Raw genomic sequence first — 22,794 nt, 5'->3', positions numbered from 1 at the left:
ACACGTTCTGGCCTATAAAGTAACTGCAGTGGGGCGTGAGAAGCTCAGCGCTATATTAGCAAGCGGTTTGGCAACGGACTGTGTGAGTGTGTTCATCTGTTCGAGATGTGTGTGTGTGTCTGTATGGAGTGATAAATCCTGTGTAGATGTTTGCATTGCACAGGGCATAAAGTTTGCACATGTGTGCTGCTGAGCACCCAGCGTGACTGTTGTTTGTGTACGGTCAGTCACGCTTTGGCAGAGAATATCAAAACACTGGAATGGGTGGCTGGTTGGAGGCTGTTAGTTGTGGTTAACTAATGTTCCACACACACACACACACACACACACACACACACACACACACACACACACACACACACACACACACACACACACAAACACACACTTGAGCTACTTGTAACCACCAGTCAACCAATTGCTGACCAGTTGCCTCCCACTGGAGAACATGGAATCCCAGTCAGTGTCATGGGGTTGCTGTGGTCACAGAATAATGTTGCCATCACCCTTGTGCCAGGCATGGAGACACACGCCATGAAAAGGTGTGTGGGGGTGGGGAGTACCTACAGGTACTCCAGAGGGATAAAAAGAGGGTGGGAAGCTGACTGGAAACCACTAAATCTATATGAGAGGCCCCTGAACTTTATGAGCAAATACTACTTTAAACAGTGAAGCAGACGCTGCTGTGCACCAGCAGCTCTGCAGACCGCAGAGCTCCTGTCATTCCTCACTGCCAGGGGAGGGGAGGGGAGGAGAGGGGAGGGGGGGAGTTCACACTTTAGTGTGTATCCATTCACCCACTCCCCCCTGAAGATTGTGTAACACACTTTGATACTCGCACAGATTCAGTCACCGAGGAGCATGCATGTGTGGCTACACGTGCACCAGCGCACACACACACACGCCCACACATACACCCACACACACACACAACCACAGGTACATATCCAGTCGACTTTTCTTGCCGTAAGCCAGTGAAATAGAGGGATGCTGCCAAATGTTTTTGGATTTCAGAACTCCAGCCCACTGTCTTTTCCAGACTCTCTCCCTCCCCTCTCTCTTTCTCTTACCCTCAAGCTGCACCTCTCTCTCTCTCTCTCTCTCTCTCTCTCTCTCTGTCTCCCTCTACTTCTCTCCTTCCTGAGAACGCCTGCTGTTGGTTCACTGAAACACATGTGATCGATAAATGCATCATCTCAGCAAAGCATGCATTTTGGAATCTTCTCTTTATTGTGTTCCTGTTTCTGTCTTTGTCCTTTTCATTTTTCACCCAACTCTCTGTATCTTGTCTCACTCTCTGTTGTTGTGTCCTGCGGGATACCTGAGGACTCGCAGTCGCGCCTATCTCTCCTCTTTCTGTTTGCGATGAGGAGATGTCGTTACAATGGAATGCAGCGTCGCCTGCCAGAGGCGTCACAGTGGATGGACAGAGTGAAGCAACGCGGAGAGAGAGGTGAGGAGAAGAAAAGAGAAGAGGGAAAACAAGAGGACCATGTGACCATCTGGTACATTCCACGCACGATATAATATGTTTACCAAATCTATCAAAAACTGTCCGTGCATGTCAACAGAACACGTGACAGTGAGTCACAACTATGATCACTCACAATCACATTCACAGATACAAACACACGATCTATGCACATGGAGGACACTCCTCTTTAAGAGGATAAGCAGCATATCTGCTATAGAGCCAAACCCGTCCAGCTACCACACTGCCCCACCTCGATACACCATCGATACATCCAAATGCACACCACGCCCACTTAAACATCATCAGTAAACGTCCCAGATGTATGTGGATGCATCAACAATGTCTAAGTCCCAACATCTGAAAAATTCACATACACAAAGCAGAATCCCTGATCAATCCCATCACTTCTCAGAGCATAGAAACATCCCTGTCTTTTTTTTTTTTTTTTTAACTCAAAGCAGATCAATAGATGTTGCACATCTACAACTTCAGTGTCCATACAGTGTCTCGGCTGGAGCTTGGTGAACAAACTGTACAGGTTCTTTTTAATCTGGAAGTTGTTACTCTGCGCACTAGCTTAGGACTGAGGAGAATTATGCAGGTCCCATGACTAAGATATTGCACCGTCTGTTTTTTATTTTTTATTTTATTTTTTTCCCCCTTTCCTGTTCTCTCCTTCTGTTTCCTTTGGCCACGCTCACCGCAGCCACATGTGATAAAAGTTTAAAGACAAGAGATGACAGGACACGAGGCTGCTAACACAGCCAGAGGAAATATGAGGACAGGTAGAGCTTACCTTTCTCTCCTCAGAGCGAGTTAAGGGGCAGGGGGATGCACTGGGTAAGGGAAGCGGTAGGTGTGAGCTTCAGGTGGGTCTCTCTTCTACCTCCCTCCTTGCTTCAGCCACGCGTGTCTCCCATGGGATGCAATGGCATCAGATATTCAGTGAACATGCAGCCAAAAAAGAGGAGTGGTGTCCTCCTGGGCAAAGAGCTGGCACCCTGAATTGGTCCAGTGCTGCTCACAAGTGCAGGGAAAGAAAGAAAAAACAAAAACAACCAAAACGAAAAGTTAAAAATTGAATATTTTCAACTGCAGGTGGAGCAAACTGACTGTTTAACTTTTATTTTTCTGCCTCCAGCAAAAAGCAAAAAAGTTCATCCATGTGCTGTCTGGCAGAGACGGTGAAAGTGTGGGAGAAGATGAGAGAAGAGGGAAAAATCCTCTCTGTGCCGTCTTCAGGCTGTCCAGACGCAGGTCTGAAGAGCACCTTCCCAATCTGTGCGCTCTCGCTCTCCAGGGTGGAAAGTAGGAGGGAAGGAACGAGGGAGCAGGACAGAGAGGGAGAGAGAGTGAGTAACAGTGGAGTGAGACTCAGTCAGTCAGTCAAGTCAGTCAGGCAGTCAGGCAGGCAGCAAGGCAGTGTATATGTGGGTCCAAGCAGGCTGCACTCCCACTCCCAGGACTTATAACCAGGGGCTGTGCACCTCACTGCTCCAATCTCCCTGGCTTACTCGCCGATCCCTCTCCCACTGGCTTATTTTGGGAAAGACAGACAGGATTGTTCATTGGGTTAACCCCCTTCATACAAAAAGCAAGTGTCTGTAGCTGGCTGCGCTGAGGAAGGAGGGGAGTGAGCAGGAAGAGGTGGGGTAGCAGCCGCGCGGAGAGGGGTGGGGTAGGATGAAGAGGAGGGAAGGGAACGAAAAAAGACGAGAAGAGGGGAATTGGGAGGCGTCTCTTGCTCATGTTCTGCCTCCCTCTGCTCTCTCCTCTCCTTCCCAAACTCACCTTCCAAGAAATCCCCCTGCCCTTCATCCCTTTTGCTTTTCAAACATGCTCACAAATCAAATCATCAAATCGAATTCAACCTGTAGATATTGGCATGAAACAACCCAGATATTTGAATCCTAGAGTCTCCCACAAAAACTTCACCTGCCTTGTACTTCCAATAACAAATTAATAATCTCTATGCCTGACATAGCACTGGATAAGTGCAATACATAAAGGAGCATTGTGTTGTTGCCTAAACCCTGCTGCAGTTTGCGTATAATCGTTACACGATAGCACTCTCTTGGGGTTAATCACCAAAGCACAGCAGTAAATGACATCGGTTCACATTTCGCTGCTACAGCCCGGCTATTCATTGCTACAAGATGTATTACAAGTATCTAACAGACCTTACATTTAAAATGTGCCAAGCATTTGCTGGGAAAATGCATAAATTCTCATCATGGGTGATCGGAAATCATGTTTTGGACGTTAGCTATTAACCTGGACAGTTAAGTCCAGCTCTTATCGGTCACCAGGTAACTTCCAACGGAGCAGAGGTTTACTAAGACCAGTTCAGGCTTAGCATTCAGTGTTTAATTGGCAGAGAGTTAGCTGGGGTTGTGCTATGGTAGTGGAGCTTGAAGAGCAAGCTGTTTTGTGCTAGTGATTGGACGAGCTGGAGGAAAACTGGCCGAGCCTTTTCCTGAAAGACCTGCTGGGACTAAGCCATTGGCTGAGGTAGAGATCAGATAGAGACTGTCATTCCAAGTGGATCTTGAAACGCTTCAGTGGGAGGAGAGAGGGTTAGAGAGAATTAAGCAAAAGCTCAGTGTCAAACGTTTGTCCAAGTGTTTTTTTTTGGGCTTTGCTCATCATCACATCGTGCCAGTTGGGACTGATTTATTAAAAGGTCTGTCATTTCAGTAACGTCCACTGATTCATTACTTTAATCACTGCATAAATTCCGGCTAGTTATCAAAAGCTGGCAGTTGTGCTGCACTCCTTTCATTCATGTTTTGCTCATGAAGTCTAATAAACGTCTCCAGACTGTGTAATCTACCAACCATTAGAACCAAAGTCAGGCTGAACTCAGCTTTTCCTTGCATGAGAATTGTAGGGCTACGTCTCAATAAGGACATATTTGGATAATGTCAGTTACATTTAATGGGACCCGCTGTTTGAAAAGTGTCATTACGACAAAATTTACAGTGCAGACAGGATTTAATGTGCTTCTTTTACTCTCTTTTGGCAAATTCCATCAATATCAAGATAGCAAATTGATTAAACATACATTAGAGGAATAAAGAATGGAACTGATTTAATTTTATTTTATTCACAGATGTCTTTCCTGTACGGACGGAGGGTCATAAACTCGGCCAATTGTTGATTGTGCCAGCAGGGTCAACAGAAAAGTATTTTGTTCACAAGTGGAGCCGTCTTAAATGAATAATCTCTAAAAAATAAGCACCTGGCGTCATGTCTGTGAAAGAGCCATGGTGCAGTGGAAGCTGACTGAATGGCTCTCTGAACATGGAAAGGGTGGAGTGACCAGATGCCCAGCAATGATGTCATCAATAGGAGCCCTGTGTGGTAGTCAGGCCTGCCATTCATTCATCTCCCCCAGGTGTGTGTTTCTGCGTGAGAATGCATGTGTGTGTGTGTTGTTGATCACACCCTCAATAGCTTTCTGTAGCTCAATGAGGCAAAAAATTGGTTGGTGGAGGCTCGAAAACACACACAAGGGAGCCCCTGCCTCTTCCAGCCATGGCTATGCTACAGCTCCACTGAAGAATTCTGCCTCGGGCTCCTCAAAAAAGTCTCAGCTCACAATCTAATACTCTCACACAACACACATTCATTCTCACTCATACCCTTTTGGTCAGCACACACCCCTTGAAAAATCCCCAAACCATTCACTTCAGCACGGTACACAAGTTCCCTCCCACTCACTTGCTTTTACAAGGTGAAACATTCCCGAGAAGAGGGAAAAAACACCTGGTTGTCATAAGTTTCTCTTTTTTCGGTCCACTTTTCCCCTTCGCTCCATTCCATTAGTGAGAGTAAAAACAAACAGGAGCCATTTACTGACTGGAAAACCGTTGCATTGCATCACACAGACTTTGGCCTTGATGTTCAGTCAAAAGCCCAAAAATAAGCTGTGAAAGGCAGGTTGGCGTCACTGATACACTCCACCCTACACCACACCTAGCGTCACCAAACATAGACCCACTATGTGTTAACGTGTAGGGGTCTGTTCTAGTCAAAAGTGGCGGTGTGCTTAGGGTGGGGTGAATTTGTTTGTGGGTGCATTCAGAGCGTGTATGTTCCTTGAGTGGGTTTTGTGAATGGTTGGAGTGTGTTGATGGGTGGAGCTGTTTGTGAGCTTGATTGGAATTAAGTTTTGGGTTGTAATATGACCTTGTTTATTCAAGTCAGTGGTCTCTCTCTGTCTCTCTCTGAGTAAAGTATTGTATGGTTGTAACTGCACTGATAGCATGAGCTAATATGGTTTAATGTCATTGCTCGGATGAACAAAAACCCTTTAAAAGCTCCCAGACGCCTTGCTTTTCAATACTGGATTGGGAGTTTGAACCTATGCCTAAAGCACTTCCTTTCAGCTGCGCCCCCTTTATTCAAACAAGGCATTGATATCATGTAACAAAGGTCAGAGTTGAAGGTTCACACGAGGACAGCAGAGGACAGGTGTTCCTCTCTGCCATCTCACTCTTTTCTCCCCTGCTTTTATACTCCCTCTTTTCTCCGCTATCAGCCTCTCTTTCCCTCGGGCGACGATTCAAAAGGGCCGTTTTCTCCCAGGTGATGTGGTCCACCTTTGTCTGTTCTAACCTTACAAAGGAATGCCTGGCATTCACCAGGCTGTGCCTACACGGGGCTGTTAAGGAGAGTGAAAAAAGGTGGTGAGGGAGAAAGGGAAAGTAGAAAGGAAAATGCAAAAGGAACGTGAATTTAGAGACAAATAGTTGAGAAGTGTGGCTGATGTGGATTAAAAAAAGAGAACAAATGTGGGGAGGACAATCAGAAAGGGAAAGAAAGCGACATTTAAAGAAGAAGGCAGCAGGCAGAAGAGAGGAAGGAATGGAAAGTGAATGCTGGAGGGAGAGAGGAGTTTCAGTTTTTCACACGCTGTGGATAAAACTTGAGGCCTCTGAAACTGATATAAATTTCAACAGGGAAATTCCTCTGAGATGGGCTTGGGGCTTTGCCACCGCATTCGGCTGGCACATGGGTGGAGAGTGCGGGTGGGGTGACTGGAGGGAGGTCGATGGATGGAGGGATGGAGGGATGGATGAATGGAGGGAGAGAGCAGGTAGAGGAGGAGATGTTTTTGGCCGGACTCCCCCTGGCTCACCTGACGCATATTGTTGCCGAGCTCAGTTTCCCCTCGGGTAATCATTTGACACTGATAAAGGGGGGAAGCGGGGGACGGTGGAGAGAAAAAGGATGGCAGTGTTTCCACCCTGGGAAAAAGCTCTCCGGAGAGATTAGAGGACAGCCAGGGCGATTCTTCCGTCTGTTGAAACGGGCAAGAGGAGACTGGGGAACAGAGAAAGGAAGAAAAAGGAGAAAATGAAGAAGAGGTTGTGCACTTTGAAAGGTGTTAGCAAAGTAATCCCCCCCCACCCCCAACTTTCTTCACAAACACCACATGCACCACTGATTGAAGACAGGAGGTGGGGCGGCGCATTTTTCAGTGTTTCGGCTGTAACTCGTCTGCCATTCTTGCACAGGCACTTGCACACTTACGCTCGTGCACGCACTGAAACGTGCAAGATGCTGCAGCACGTGCAAACAAAAGAGTGGCGACTGAATGGTAATTTACAGCTTCTGTATTTATGGCAAGTTATTTTGACCCTGGGTGGTCCCTGCTGAAAGACTTCTACGGTCATTAATCATCGGGCCGGGAATCAGATGTCAGGTGTGTGTGAGCATGAGAAAGAGAAGAGGGCTGGTAAGTAACCAAAGAGGGAGCGAGAGCACCTACTGTACTGTACTGTATGGTAGAAACACTAAACGTGCAAGTGGTGTGTGTGTGAGTGTGTTTGAGGTTAGCCTTGCGTACCAGTGAATATCCCAATCAGCTGAGCTGGTGGTGGGATGAAAGAATGTGAAGATTATTGCCGGGGTAATTGTTTCCAGAGTGCAACTGTGCTGCTATATCTCAAACAGAAGAACTTTCATTGCAGCATGTGTGTGTGTGTGTGTGTGTGTGTGTGCACCAATACGTATCTACTGTAGTCAAGGTTATGAGATACGTGCATTAGCAGAGCGTCCAGTGTTGGGAATCCAAAGGCAGAGTCAATGCTTTGAGTCAAAGCCCAGCTATCAGATTATGAGCCTACTGTGAAGTTTTCATTATTCCTCTTCATCTTTCATTTAACGACCTTAAAGGTGCATACCAACGCAAACACACTTTGCAGCTGCAATTTCCCTGACCACTAACCTGACACACTTCCATGCAAACAGTAAAAACAACACACCCAGAGATCTGTACTCAACTGATAAGCTCATCACTCTACCAACTATTTAACAATTCAAATTCTATTTTCTTTCTCTCTCTCGCTGACAGACTTGTCTTGGTTACCCGGTCCTGACAGGGCATTGAGAATAGTGATCCTTTGCAAACACACACACACACACACACACACACACAGAGAAAACCATTTTCCGTTTCAGGACCAGCAGGCAAGAGAGCAATTTCCCTCACAGCAGGAGCAACAGAATCCTCAAACCCAAACAATCAGGTCAGAATAAATAAAGTCAACTGCCGGAGTTTAGAGATCTCATCGGCACATCCAAAAACTCCACCCTGGTTAGATATGAGGGGCTGGCACTGTGGTCCAAGGATGGGCAAAGTTCATTCAGTGTCTTAACCCTCAGGAATTATTGTTAACACAGGAAAATGTTAAGCCTTCTGAGCAGAACACAGGAGGTGTATTATTTGATGTAAAATGTAGTGAAGCCCCGAGTGACATGGTTGCCTCCAAATGTTTTTTAGGTCCTTTATCTCGAGATCACATCTTAATTATCCCATTCACTCTCATAACAAACTGTTTCTCATTATCATGACCTAATCATCTCATTATCTCGATATAATAGATCGCACTGTTGCCGTGCCAACTGTTACATTTTTTTTCAAACCCATTAATTAACACACACGATTTTAATCACAGTGAGATGTCAGACATGTTGACAGGGTGTTTTCTTGTGATCACTTCAATAAATCATTGTGATATATATGTTATGTTATTGTAGTGACAAAATTCATTTGAATTGCCCGCAAACCTATAAAGTTGAACTTTGGCTTTTTTTTCTGTCCCACAGAGACTTGACAGAGATTCATTGCCCAAAAACAGCAGGATGACCCAATGCCATTTCTGCTGTTGTTAGCGCTCCATCTGACAGAGTCCATTCTCAGTCAGTCTGATGGATAGACTCACATAAAGGCACATTATTCAACAAAAGTATATTATATCAGATTAAAAAGATATTTAGGCCGTAATCATGAGACAATGACAGTTGATATCTGAAGATAACAATTTTCTCAGGGACAGCTGAACGCACAATATATATTTCTGTTGTCTCTAGATAATTAAATAAACAAGTCCTGTAACACAAGAAGACTCATATCAAAATGACAATGTAATGTTAAGCAGGCACAATTATATAACACAAAGAAAAGCAGCAAATCTTCACATTTGAAAAGCTAGAACCAGAACACTTTTGTTATTTTTATTCGAAAAAAAAAACAGCTGAAATGATTAATCAATCACCAAAAGGTTGAGGATTTGTTGATTGATTATTACTAATTACTCAATCAGCTTAACAGTTCAAAACTGGGGACCCAATTTGGAGCAAGTGTTCATCTTATTCTCAGGTCGTGAATACAAGTTGTGAACATTAGCTTACAACTCAAACAACTTAGAGTTTCTGCCCTTTCAGTCAAAAGTACAAAAGTTTTAGTTACCTATGTTAGATTAGATTTGATAAACAGATCCGATATTGGATTTAGATTCAGTAAACTACTGATCGAATTTCAGTGTAAATTCCCAAGCTGCATCACACTGAGACGACAAGTCTCCCAACTGTATTATGCGTGTAGGTCCTGCTCTCCCAAGCACTACAACAACCTAGGTTGTGACCTTTTGTGGGGCAGCAATCCTTTCTCTAACCTTTACCCTCCCTGTTCACACTAAGTAGCTTCTGTGTTCCCACTGCAAATGCCTCAGGAGGTCACTGCGGTCCTCTCAGACCCGCTGTTGTAAGTTTAGTCCTATTATAACAAACTCGTTTACTCACTTGACCACTTGCTGACCCTGGAGAACTTTCTAGTATTGTTTGTTTTGTATTACAGCCCCTTTATAGGCAAATATCCCCACTGAGCTTTAACAGTGAAGCTGTCAGTAGTGCTGTCTGTGCAGGGGCACGTGCACGAACGCACACATGCATCCTGCCAAACGCATACACACACACTCACATTCATGTACAGTATATTGGCATCCTGTCCCACCTGGTTTCCCGTCTAGCTTTGTGAATGTGTCCTGACCTTGATGCTCACAGGAACCTCCTCCCTAAACAGCTGTTTCCACGTGTCCCACCACCCACCATCCTCCAAACAAGAGGAAATGGAGAAAGTACACTGTAGTCACCGTCGTCTCAGAGCTCGGTTCACACACGGTCGGTGGATATCACATCATGAATTTCAAATTCTGAATGGGTAATATGTCCTGATAAATGCATCTGGGAAAACAGTTTGAATAACACAAAATTGGTTCTCAGTGAGACATTTAGAAATATTAACTGTCGGAAGGGATCATTTTTCACCTTTGATCATTCTAGGAGTATAAATAGGGAACAATATGACCTTGTTCAGAGTCCAGGGAATTAGCCATAAAGCGCTGGTGACTGAGTGACTGTTTGATCCATAACACACCCTTAGGGGAAACACTGTTTTTTTTCTTTTCATACAAAATTCATTAAGTTGACTTATTCCTGTGAAACTGAGAAGACAGGGCGGCGCGAGGATGGAAATACGTGTGTGTACTGTACATTACACAAAACAAGCTGTCAAAATGGAATATAAATAATGAGGCTGTCAACATGTGTGCCAGGCCTTTGCCAACAAACCACAGTTTATGTCAGCGAACAGGGGCTAGAGTACTAACTCTCACATACACCTACGGGGAGAAAGGGACAACTTTGTTTTCAAGGCAAAGCATTAGTGTTTCTCTGCCTGTCTGCTTCTCCCCTCTCCTTCTGTTTTTCTGCTTTTTGCCCAGTTTCTCCTCGAAAGCCTGCAGATATGTAGCTTTGCAAAAGAAAACAGGCAGCAGGCCTCCGGCTTTGGTTAGAGTCGAGAGACATGCCAGAAAAACAAAGACCTGTGAACTGTACAAACACCACAGCAGGAAAACTGCAGCAGGGACCACCCATGGAGGTGGCAAGTGAGCAACCAAGACCAAAACCAGCTTCTTGGATCAGGGTGCTACTAGATAAAGAGCATGACATGCATGGATGGATTAAGAGTCAGATACAGATGTGCCACCAAAAAGAAAAAAAAAAAGTGGAAAGAGTGAGAAATGAAGGACAGTTTCAGGAGTAAATAGAAATGTGGTCATATCATAATGCAGCCCAGTAGCCCTGGGGATTACCATGGTTACTGCAGTAACAACAAATACAGTTTAATGGTACAGCAAAAACTCATCAAGGAGGTACTTTGTCAGGAATACAACAGAAGAATTAAAGCTGCAAGCAGCGATGACGGGCCCTCGCACCCCTTGCGACCCGCGGGAGTCGCAGCCGGCGCAGCCAAGAGTACCAGAGTCCTCCTATGTCCTCTCCTCTTCTCCCCAGTACACGTCATAGTACAAACAGGTTATTTCCTGTTACCAGCAGGGGGCGCCACGAGTAAGGCGGGAGTTTGACATATGGAGGCGTTCAGGGCAGAGCCCTCATCATGCTCATGAAGTTTGACGATGTTTGGATAAAGTATGTGGATGTGAGAGCCATTCAAAATGTCATGGCAAATTCACCAAACGCCATCGAACTTTGGCGAGCCACAGAGGCCACGCCCTTTAACTTAGAGAAAAGTCTCTTATAACTTTTGATCATCATGGTCTTGAGGTGAGGTCCACCAGATATGAAGTTGATCGGGTGAAATCCCTAGCACGAGTTCATCCGCATACCAGTGGTGGAAAGCAGTGAAATTTGGCCGCCAAAAACAAAATGGTCGACTTCCTGCTGGGTTGAGGTCATGGTGTCAAGAGACTTTTTTTTGCGTCTGGAAGTGTTCTTTATGTGTACCGATTTTCATCTTCATACTCCAAAAAAACCCATATGGAGAGGGGTATTTTAAATCTTCAAGGGGGCGCCGTTGAGCCATTTTGCCCCGCCCAATTACAAAAACCCCATCAGAGTCTAGGACCAGCCCCCAAGAACGTGTGTATGAATTTTTAGGATCATAGGAGGTGGTTAAGGTCATTACAAATCCAAACGTAATTTCACGGCGAGGGATCGTCAGTTGCCGCGCCGCCACACAGATGCCATTGCACCCAGCTTCACGGCCTTTATAATGTAGCTTCACCAAGTAGTTGGGAAGGTTGTAGAGCAGAAACCAAGCCGATGGTGTCAACTATTAAGGAGCAGTACACTTCAGAGTAAGAATAGGTCATTTCCTGTTACCAGCAGGGGACGCCACGAGTAAGGCGGGAGTTTGACATATGGAGGCGTTCAGGGCAGAGCCCTGATCAAGCTCATGAAGTTTGAAGATGTTTGGATAAAGTATGTGGACGTGAGAGCCATTCAAAATGTCATGGAAAATTCACCAAACGCCATCAAACTTTGGCGGGCCACAGAGGCCACGCCCTTTAACTTAGAGAAAAGCCTTGAATAACTTTTGATCATCATGGTCTTGAGGTGAGGTCCACCAAATATGAAGTGGATCAGGTGAAATCCCTAGCACGAGTTCGTCCGCATACCAATGGTGTAATTCGCCAAAATCGCCAACTTCCGACCACAATGGCGGACTTCCTGTTGGGTTGAGGTCATGGTGTCAAGAGACTTTTTGGTGTGTCTCGGTATGATCAACATGTGTACCAATTTTCATGCACCTATGACAAACTAAGCCCAATGGGAGGGGGGTTTTGAAAATTTCAAGGGGGCGCTGCGGAGCCATTTGGCCCCCCCCATTTACAACGACCACAAAATATCAAATTTTTCACCAGACCTGATGAGTGTGCAAAATTTCAGGCGTTTTAGAGCATGGGAAGGGGTTGAAAAATGCAGTTGTTTGGGAGGAATAATAATAATAATAATAATAATAATAATAAACATTAGAAAAACAATAGGGCCTTCGCACCACTCGGTGCTCGGGCCCTAACAAGAGGTAAAACTGTTTCCAGTGCAGCCAAACAAATTGATATGAGCGTGGTGATTTTGTGACTGCTGGTTCACATGTAAGATAGAAAGTAGAGAGAGAGTTAGAGGCTGGCAACCGTCTTCTACAGAAACTAGCTAAGGTTTGTCCAAAAAGTCACTAGATTTTTCGCTAGGTGCTTTTTTGAAAAAAATAAATAAAAAAAGTTGCTAAAAGCGTCTGAACAGTCACTGAATCTAGTGACAAAGGCGCTAAGTTGGCACAGCTGCATTTAAATGCCCCCCAATGACATAGTAGAAATTGTTCATGCCACTTCATTTTCAAAGAGCAATGGCCAAGGGGGAAACTCCAACACTTGGTCAGCCAACCAATGGTGTAACTGCACTCAGTCAGTCAGTCAGTGACAGACATTTTCATTTATAGGGCTGGCCCTGCTGTTGCAGACCAGCCAAAAATGGGGTTTGATTTCACAAAACTCTTATGGATAGCTTTAAGCATAGTTAATTTGCTAGTAACACAGTCTTTTCCTAAACGTAACCATACTTTAGTTTTCATGCACATACACTGAAGGAACCGGAGGTTCAGGGTTTTACAGAATCAGTGTCTGGTCATAAGGTCGCATACACAAGCTGAGACCTGGAGAAGGTCTTTATTCCTTGCAGTCTTTCTCAGTAACATGTCTCCAAATCCTCCACATTGCCAAGCAACACACCAACCAATTATCACTTTACCTCAATTACCAATTACAACTGCCTGCCACAGGCTCGGGGCTGGAGCCTGTCTCTCTCTGCACGCTGCTTGTGTCTGTCTGTTTGCTCACTTACAAGTGTTTATGTGCAGGAGATGTAGACTTGGACATGTCCAGGACATCTACATTTTCTCTCATAGATTTCCTGCTTTGACTAGCTGCTAGTGGCAGGCGTGTCTTTTCTTTCCTGAGACAGACAAACATTATTGTTGGAGCTAAGGCCATTAACTTGTATAGGACAAGGTCATGATTTCTGTCAATTGTGTGTGTGTGTGTATGTGTGTGTGTGTTCAGGAAAGACTCAAAGAGGGTGGACTGCAATAGAAAAGAATGGGACAAAAAAAACGTGAACTTTTCACAATTTTCAGGCCCTAATTGTGAGACTGATACATTTTGTACTGTGGACAAACGTAGCTATTTCACATTCTGAGACTGGGTTGTGGACTGGGCCCTCTGGACTGGACTGCACAGAATGGTCAGAGACTGCAGCCCGTCCCAGCAAAAGCACTATTATCATTATGTTACACGTGGCCAAAATCACCAGGAGAATAATCCAGTCCAGTAAAAATTCCAGGACAAACAAATGTTCACACTTTGCATCCAACACTGTGCTACTCTTGAGCTGTAAAATGCAAATAACTTGTGGAGGGACGGAGCAGGGCTTGTGCTCTCTCCAGGCCATTTTCTCGTGGGAAGAGAAATAGAATGTGAACTGCAGAGCAGGAGCACTTAAAAAAGACAAAACAAAACATAATAATGATTTGTTGGTGTTGCAATTACTATTCAATTGCGTTAAATTGTTACAAATGCAGTCGGTGGAATTTTATGAAGTCTTGCATTTAAACACAGACAGCAAGCAGGGCTTTTACGATGTCGTGTAATGTCTGAGTATGTTTTAGTGCCTAGATGTCTGTGTGATAGAGTGCCATAGTAATGAAAATTCAAACCAAATCTCTTTGCATGTGCTGCACGACCTTTGGATCGGATCTACACAAATGCAACAGTAAATGATGAGTCATCCAACACCATTTTAACACATATATGTACAGCAATATATCTGATGATCTCATATATAGAAAGCCAACAGTTTTTTTATGACTATACTTTCTTCTCTTGCTTAGAGCTAAACCCCCCCACATTTGCCTTATAAAGCTGGAGCCATGCTCTCCTGGAAAAGATATTAGGCTGTTTTGTATGAAACTTAAAGCCACATCACTAACTTTATTTGAATCCCCACTACCACTTAATATCATGTAATTCAGAATTCCATGTTAATTTATGTCCATAGCAACTAGAGTAGATAGTTTGGATTAAAAAAAAAACTGTATGTATGCATGTCGTATATAACACATTAGAGCCCCTCACTCTTTTCTGACCTTTTGTTCATCATCTTTCTCCCCCTCTGTTCTCTTGCTCTCCCTCCTCTCCAGCCTCCTGCCCTGCATCCTCTACATATTTCTCCCTTGGTGTGTGTTTTAAAGGCTGAGCCCTCAACCCAACCAGTGGGCTGTGGTTCCCTCCTAAACCATTCACATGGAACTGGTTAGGAAGACATTCCTTCCATGGAGGGAATGTCTGGCACCAAGCGCCTGTAATACAGAAATCATAAAAGGGAGGTCCAGCCTAATCACATCCCGTGGCACTCTCACCCTCTCTGAGCTCCCTCTTCCTCCTTCCTCTTCCTCTCGTCTTCTCTGAGGAGTTATTAAGAAAAGGATAGGGAGGCCGTGAGCATTAGTTGATCCTATCGTTTCCTTTCCTGTGTAATATTAGGGTGTAAATCACTTGTGGAAGTCAAGGATCAGATTTTGGTGGTTGGCAAATATTCTTGCTTATCTGATCCCCTGACTCCAGTCCCAGAGAAAAAGCGTTTTATATTTCCACAAATAAATAAACACATAAAATGTTATGAATTGGGTGCACAAAAAGGAGGTTGTTCTGTTTTGCATTTGCTGTGAGACACACACCAAATTTCTCTCAACAACAGGGAGGTAATGCCATGTTGAACAGGCTACGGTTAAAGTTTGATTAATCAAAGTTAGCCAACTTTCTGCAATGTATTACATATGGCAGAGAAATCTGTTTCTGCACTGGAACCCCACTGGAAAGAAAAATCCTGCTACTTAAACTGAAAACACACCATCTCTTAAAACAAGTGCATATGTGATATTTATAACAGTCAGGTGAAACATATCTTTGGTCTTCCTTTGGTTTTGTGACCAATTTGGTCACAAAACTTTGCCATGTTGGAGGAATTTTGGCAAAAAAAAGTCTTTAAATTTACACGACCGACGTCACCAGCGACTGATGATAAATTAGTCACTGGTGAACTGTTTGTTGATCACTGACGCCACTGCAAAGGCAGCGATGCCCTCAAGTGAACTACTACAATGACAACACCAGTGAACTCCCTCGGCAGATTGTATGACCAGCACTTTGTGACTGTAAAGTCCATCAGCACAGAACAATCTTTGGGTCCCCCCAGTGAGTTAGCTCATCCAGCTGAATGGCCGGATCCAGAATACTGCTGTGTAGCCATGTTTCAGTGAAAACAAAGACACAGCAGTTCTCCACTTGATCAGCTGTATAATCCCTCTAGAGATTGTAATTTGTTGTGCGGGTGAAGTGTACTAAATTATACAGTGAGGTGTTTAACCTAAAAACTCAACATTATAACCTTCATGTAGGTAGAGTTTCCTGCCACACAGTTGGACTGCCTTAGCTTTATCCAGGTGTACCCAATAAACAGACAGCTGAGTGTATGTGTAGTCTTTGTGGGGGTGTTGCTGTGTTGTGCATTGCTCTCTGTGTGTGTCTGTGCGTGTCTTTTTGGATACTACCACTGGGAGTCGCCAAAGTCAGACATTTTCTAATTCTACACACAACGGCAGAAAAGGGAAAACTATAAGAAAATGATGTAAGAATCTGTCTTTTGATGTGTTGCATCTCAGTGAAGTCGCTTTATCAAGGGGGCATACAGACAGAGATGTCCAAGATAACAGATGTATGCTGTAAATACTAAATTTTGCAGGTATATTACACATCACCTCCAATAAGAAATATGTTTTTTTTCCATATTCTGTGCAGCTGTTAAAAGTTTTTGACATCTTTTTCCATAAGGGATGAATGGGCGGTTGGTCCTTGCCCTGCTCCGCTTTCTTCTTCCCTCTCTGTCTGGAACTGTGTGTCCTCTCTTATAAGCTCCAACAAGCCTCAGTCAGTCTTTCTGGCTCAATCTGGGGAACCTACAGATGTCCCTGCCTCTGTTTCCTCCTCCTGTTTCTCCACTGCTGCACTTGGCCCTGATTCGTCCTCTTGGATAGAGTCGATGAGAAACGGGGCGGCAGAGGATTGCCTCTGTCCCAGTGCCTCATCCATGAGGACGAACCAGCGCCAAGTAGAAGCACTGGGTTTTCCACTTCACATTCCCTCTTCTGACCTTTGACAACTGAAAACCTAAAATAGGGAGAAAAAAAAAATCAGGCCCTGGCTCATTTTTAGCCATCAGCTTTTGAATTTGATGACTAAGATGACAACCACGATTGTAGATTTTATTAGCTGTAGATAATCAACATCAATAACGTGAACTGGTCTGACTGTTATCAGGTAAAGCTGCTCTGTTTGCCAGTGTGTAATATTTTGGTCGTTCTCTAGAAAAACACAAACCATTCTGTAACATTACAGTAAGCAAAATGCAATTATTCCCCATTGCCTTATTAGCCCATTGGCCTTCTCATCGAATTCACAGCATGAGAACATTGGTTCTGACACTGGTTTTGCAATAGTGCACCAAAAGACTGGATGTGTGGTCATCTGTGCTGTCACAGCGATCACATGCATCCATGCTAATCAACACACATAAGAAAATGCTATTCGAAAGTAGTCAATGACTGTCCTGCTTTCAAAGCATTCACCTCATCTTCCACCCTCCTGTCACTCTGATTCTAGGTCTTTCTCTTCATTTTGCTCAAATACTGTAAGTGGCACCTCCACATCTCTCCTGGTTTGGGTTTCTAAAGGAAACACTCCATCACTGGACCCCTGAAAAACTGGCCGAGGGGAAACAATGGTGCCCTTGAATTTCTCCTGCTCATTTTGCATGTAATGATATCTAGATTAAACACAATATTATTGTTGGCCCATGCAAGCTAATCACGATTTTCTCTCACCCATGCATCAGAGCGTGGTGCATGTGGAAATGGTCCTTATTTCAAAACATCAGTTTTACTTACAGCTTCCTGATGGTAGTTCTGGGGAGAAGGGTAAGGAGGAGGGAGAGGGTAATTACAGTGTAGAGAGGAAAGGAATAATGGAGCAGCAAGGGAACAAAAAAAATGCATCTCCAAGACTGTTGCATTGGAGAGAGGAATAAAAAGTTGTTTGACCCTGAATTCAATACACACTTTTTAATGTTTAAGGAGACTTTGATGTCAGTGGCATAATTTGTGGTTAAAAGAATAGCTTGACATTTTGGGAAGTACACTTACTTGCCTTCTCGCCAAGAAGAAATTGAGAAGATTGATACCTGTGTCTGTGCTGTGATTAGCTTAGATTAGCATAAAGACTGGAAACAGACTGGCTCTGTCCACTGTGCGAAAATGCAGCTACCAGCCTCTAAACCTCACTGATTAACTCACTGTGTCAAAGGAAGTCCTCAGTGACTGTATGACCCCCGGTGAAAACCTGCTGGAAGCCAGGGGTACAAAAGAGAACGTACTGGGGCAAAAAGCAAGACCCGTCCAGGAACATGGAACGTCCAAAACATGCATCTGACATCAAAGGCAGCACAAGTTCTTAATGGAATGAGGAAATACCACACTGATATCATGACAATAAGAAAATGCTGATGGACTGGCTCTGCATAAACAGTGTTGAGTGATGGGACCATTTTCCTTTATTCTAACTGCGGCAGATAAGGTCCAAAGATTGTGCTGAGATGGACTCCTCCAGGCAAAAGAAAAACCTGGAGGACTGGTGAACTAGCCAAAATGAATTTGACTTTAGGGGGGCATTACACGCTGGCAAGAACAGATAACAATGGAGGGTGCTCATTGTGCTCATTGTGGTCTTAAGTCCCACAGGAGACGAAGAGGATTTAGGTGAAAGAAGATGCATAACTTCATCTAAAAACCACAAACTGTTTATGGTTTATAGTAAGCCTTAAAGGTGCAGACAGGCAGATATGTGAACTTTGAACGTTTTTGTAGTGAATTGCACAAAACCGAGCAGAAGTCAGTGAGGACAAATCTTTATGCAGAGCGAAAACATTTGAATCAGAAAAGGGTTTCATACTTTCCACCTCTAACCTGGCTGAGATGTGGTCAATCCGGGAATCAGCTTCTATTGCTACAGGAATTACTCAATCCAGTAGAATTACCTACTTTTCCCAGAAAAGAGCCATAATCCACAAGGGCCTCATCTTCAAGACTCAGCATCTCAATACAATTAGCATTTGAACTTTCACTCTCCTTCAAAACAAACATGGCCTCTATAGCACCACCAAGTTACCAACATTCTTGCCTCTCATCTATCTCTTCACCTGCCCCCCCCAAATAACAGTAGAACACAGGAACGTAGGGTAATCTGTCTGGGCCAGTGTGCTGGGCTACGCATGGGCTCATGTTGAGGCCGGCCTAATCACCTTTCGGATCAGCATGGAGAACAGAGAGGGCTATACCTTTTATCCCAAACCAAAGTCAACAAGGCAGGATTCCTGGGAAGCATTGCAGACATTCTTGAAAGCAGAAAGGAGGGGTACAAAAAAAGAAGAGCAATTGACCCCACTCTCCCAAATTTAAGAGGGGTAGAAAGTGAAGAAGGAAAGAGAAGGGCATATGGAAAAAAAAACAAAAAACAAAAAAACTTGCTTGGGTGTGTATTGTTGTGGGATAAGGTCTTCCAAACGTTCCAGTGAAGTTTGCAGCTTATTTTTTCTGTTTTTGTGGTCGATTTCTGTGCAGCTGTAAGCAAAGAAACAGTTTTGAGGAGCACCACGAAAAAAAAAAAAAAGGTTCCTAAAATCAACCACCTCACTATCCTCACCCCCGCTTTCCCTTCTCCTTTGTTATTTAACGTCACCTCTCTCCTCCCTGTGCTCCTGCTCCTGTGCCGGGCCACAAGTTTGGCCGGTGACCCGGGGTAATTAATAACTCCCTTAACTAGGTGCTGTTTGCACAGATGGACCTCCTCCTTCAGAACTGGCCACCCTTTTTGCAGATGCTATTTCCTCCCTCCCGTTAGCCAGAGCTATCACATGCTGTGTAAACACCGACGCTCGCTGAACATGCCAAGCACAGCAGCGCTCCTGTAAGAGTTTGAATGTGTGAGTCAGTTTGCCTAAGCGTTGCCCATGCCGGATTTGTGCCCTTACATTTTTTTTTTATTTGCGTGTCTCATACCCTCTTAAAAGAAGAATGTGCACTCCCTGAGCCATAACAACAACTTCAACCACATTTTAGAAGAGAAAATAAGAGAAATTTAAAGAAAAAGAACAGAAAGAGAAGATGAGAGTAAGTGTTAGAGAGAAAGTCAAGAGTGGTGGCAGTAGGAGGATGGGATTGGAGACATTTTGGCCAGGGATGTCAGAGAGGAATCAGTGAATAACTTGGCTTGTTTCTTTGTGGTGAGAACAGCATGGGCTGGAGGCTGAAGCCAGAGCCCACAATGTCTAGCCTGGAAGGTTCTCTCATTAGAGAGATTGGAGCACACAACCTCCTGGGAACCGCAGCGCCAGAGTGCAACACTCACCAGAGTGCAACACTCACCAGAGCCCTGGGAACACTCATTCTCAAGGCCATCTCAGGTATAAAGAGACTGGATATTTTTGTGTTTCCTTTTTTTTTTCCTTTTAATAAGTTGTCACTCTTGTCTTTTGTCTCTGTGCACCATGTGTCTGAAGTTTGTGGTGATGCTTGGAATTGCCATGCAAATATCCCACCCGTCTGTGTTTGTCGATTGAGAATGTGTCTGAGAATATCCAAGGAGACATGAGCAGAGTCTCTGTACTGTCTCCAGCGCCAGAAAAGTCGCCTTTGAAGGAGTGCAAAGGCATGCCAGTGTTTTTTGTTAAAACACTCGTTTTATGGCTTTCAGGGAGTTGAGCTTTGCTGGTTGGCAGGAGAAATGACAAAATGCAGAGAAGGAGGAAGAGAGAGAAGAGGAGAAGAAAGGCAAAGGGTACAAATATTCCAGTGTGGGGTCCTCAGCGTACAGCTCATCGGACCATCTGCGGCAAGAGGCCTCAGAGGCGGTCTTTAATGTTCCCCCTTTAAATGAGGAGGAAAAAAATATCTGAACCTGTGTACTCAGCCGGAAACCATAAACGGTCAGGAGTCTTAACAAGAGCCATGCACATGTAATTGTAACAATCAAAAAGTCATAGGGATACACATGTAGAAGTGTGTTCCCTCCCAAATTACCCCTGGCATGTGGATCCAATAGCAGGCCATAAAATACATGTATATTTGACTTTACAGAATCTCATTTAACCTTTTTTACAGGGATGCCCGTTTGCTTTAGGGATAATGAGAATACTTTTTAAAGGTCATTATTGAGTTAGCTAGAGAGTTTAACTTGTGGAATGGTGTGTGTGTGTGTGTGTGTGTGTTTGCCTGAATGAATGAATGACTGACTGCCTGACAGTATGATTTCTGTGAGACCCTCTGTCTGAGTTTCTCCCATGCTAAAGCGTGTGTGTGGCTTTTCAGTGGCTATATCCAAAAATGTGTTCAGAAATACTTTTATATGATTAGGGTATGAATATTACCTCAACTCAATGTCGTACTTGTAGCTATTAAAAGTCTTCAAATGGGACTGACAAGAAAAAAAAACAGGCTAAAGTCAAAGAGAAACGTTTCCAGCTGAATGAGGACGTAACTATGGTATGTTCACGATTGGATTGTTCTTTGTGTGAAATCACAGAACTCAGTCAGAAATCTACATGTTACAGGTTATGTATTAATCACTTTGATCTTTTAAATGCATTGCAATGGCACCTGTGATGTAAAACATTTTCAGTGTCTAACTTTATATTCACTGTGGCTGTTTCCCCAGTCCTGTAATACCAAGTATAAGGTACTGACGTTGGCTGTTCCACTGTGCTAATTAGGGTTAATTCATTAATGGTGGTACAAAGTAAGGTCACTGCACATCGTACTCAGTATAGTGTTGCAAAGCCCTGAGATAGAATGACGTACTATCCATGATGTAACTCCTACTCGGTGCATCCTGCGATGGGTTCCTCTGACCCTGAACAGGATAAGCCAGAATAGGTTTTGGAAGATATTCGGTGCACAATGGCCACTGCCTCTTTCTTGATTTCCTCAGGCTCTGGGAATTTAAAGCATGCACGCTGCCATGGGGTGACTTCTCAGTTCCTTTTCATGGTCCCATTGGTGGGTTGCTGGGTGGGTTGAGCACAGTGACACCAGTAAGCATTTGGCTTCAGACTGAATAGGAAAACTGTTACATTCAAAGACAACTATGAGAAAATTTAATGAAAACTTAAGCTGTTCTCTGATGTAAAGCAGATTTTTTCAACTTTGCCAGTTAAATCAGCACAAATAAAAGGTTTATAGATTGTTACAGTTCAACATCTCAACAGAAAATATTGCTGTTTTGACTTTTGCATACATCTAATACACAAATACCACAATCAGAAGTAATACTTTCTTTACAGCCACTAAAGGGGTAAAAAAGTATCCACAGTCGGTACACAATAAAAAGTTTCAGGCGTGGCTCCAGTCCTCAGCAAAAACAGCGGGCAGCTGTATACATCTGGGACTTTTAAAGCAGGTTCACTCTTTATTTTAACAAAGTTTTGTGGCTTACTGTGTGTTTTCAGGCATGTGGACAGCTGGTTGTGATTGAGTAAAAGTGCTGGGTTTGGGACCTGAGTACCACAGGTGAACAAGTGATTTTTTTTTTTTAACAAAGTTTCAGCCACCTCGAAGCCATGACTCAGCACTCCTACAAGGCTTTCACTCAGGAGGAGGAAAAACAAAACTCGCCATGATGAAACTGTCAAATAGGAAACGTGTTCAACAGTCAAAAGTGTCGCTGACACGAAGAGCAAACATGGGCAAAGTTCGCAAAATACCACCAATGACTCTGCTCAAGACACTTCACCATAATGTTACTGTTTTTCAAAATAACAGCTCGGGAAAGTGCGCTGTTGCCACCTTCATCATTTTCTTCTACGTCAATCCTCAAAGGTTAAGAGCTTGTTCTTTCCCAAAATAATCATCAAGAACCTTTTCAACATTTACCTCATAATTTCTATGAATGAGAGGGCTTCCTGTATGGAAAATTTGGTGATGGTGATTAATTTTACCCCCAGCGTCAGAAGTGTGTCGACTCTATTCGCCTCACAGGGACACATTTTCAAATGGCCTGGTTTGACATTCC

The 22,794-nt window shown here is 43.9% G+C and overlaps 1 protein-coding gene across 1 annotated transcript in view; it reads right to left on the bottom strand.

Annotated features, from left to right (window-relative positions):
• Positions 1-3,038, bottom strand: part of col8a2 (collagen, type VIII, alpha 2) — a 44,338-nt gene extending 41,300 nt beyond the window's left edge. Inside the window, exon 1 of the mRNA XM_041053131.1 lies at positions 2,271-3,038. The gene's annotated coding sequence lies outside the window, so the exon portion shown is untranslated. The remainder of the gene's footprint in view (positions 1-2,270) is intronic.
• Between the last annotated feature and the right edge of the window lie 19,756 nt (positions 3,039-22,794).

The sequence above is a fragment of the Toxotes jaculatrix genome, chromosome 13 (genome assembly GCF_017976425.1).
Source record: "Toxotes jaculatrix isolate fToxJac2 chromosome 13, fToxJac2.pri, whole genome shotgun sequence".
Lineage (NCBI taxonomy): Eukaryota > Metazoa > Chordata > Actinopteri > Toxotidae > Toxotes > Toxotes jaculatrix.
Note: the sequence above shows the minus strand (reverse complement) of the source record. Positions and strands in the feature narration are given on the sequence as shown.